General features: G+C 33.7%; 1 long non-coding RNA gene across 1 annotated transcript in view; it reads left to right on the top strand.

Moving 5' to 3' along the window:
* The first annotated feature begins 401 nt into the window (after positions 1-401).
* Positions 402-944, top strand: part of LOC108448414 — a 14744-nt gene continuing 14201 nt past the window's right edge. The window contains exon 1 of the long non-coding RNA XR_001864294.1: positions 402-413. This is a non-coding gene — a long non-coding RNA (uncharacterized LOC108448414). The remainder of the gene's footprint in view (positions 414-944) is intronic.

Here is a 944-nt window from a genome sequence, read left to right as displayed (position 1 = left end):
AAAAGTATCACGAGTCTTATCATGGTTTATGTGGTCTTCTTCATGTCCCTCAGAGTTCTTCTGGGAAAAGTAAACACAACAGAGTGCCACCAAAAGGCAGAAAATTAGAATGATGGAATTACCCAGCGTGTATGTATCCAATGTAATCTTGACACAAACTAGAAACTGGGGCTTTACTGTTGATGGGATTAAAAAATAAATGAATTCTCTTTCAAAATTAGTTTCATTAATCCAAGGAGCCTTTTTTTTCCTTTGAATTTTAGTGACTAAATTGCCTTCATCACATTCTGCACCCCCATCTGAGATTGCAGAATGTGCTATAAATAGGTGAAGCAAAGATAAAGTACATTCTTAAGACATATGGCATGAGATTGAACAGCACTTTAGTTTAAGAGCTGGTAGAAGGCTTTTCTGTATTTTATTCATGTCCTGTTTGCAGTCTATGGCTGCAAAAAACCCTCCTGGTTTAGGAAGGGGGATTCAATCATTTCTTATGTAGCATTTGCTTGTGTTTTGTCAAGATTCTTTAATTCACTAAATAGTAAATTTTAAAAAATTAGCTAAATTATAATAATTTTGAGGTCTTCTGAGGCAGAACTGGGAAGATTAGAACATATTTGTATGATTTCAAATATGTATAAATTCTTATACCAACTCTCAGGATAAAATTGGTTGAGACAAATTATACGTCCATAAGATCTTAACCACACCATTTTTCAGTAAAAAGACAAAACAAAAATCAAACCCAAGAATATGTAGAATGCTTTAACTGCTATTTGATCTTTCACCAATCACTTGCAATGAAAACACAAACAAATTACAAACATTAAACAAACTGACAATGCAAGCAATTATGGTGACACTTTAAATTTCATTGGTTTTCATGCAGCTCCATCCCATGTGTTGGTAGGTTCTTATAAAGTGAAAATTTGGCCCACTAGACC

Source organism: Corvus brachyrhynchos, unplaced genomic scaffold, assembly GCF_000691975.1.
Source record: "Corvus brachyrhynchos isolate BGI_N302 unplaced genomic scaffold, ASM69197v1 scaffold728, whole genome shotgun sequence".
In the NCBI taxonomy this organism is placed as follows: Eukaryota; Metazoa; Chordata; class Aves; order Passeriformes; family Corvidae; genus Corvus; species Corvus brachyrhynchos.
This window is presented reverse-complemented; position numbering and strand designations above follow the sequence as displayed.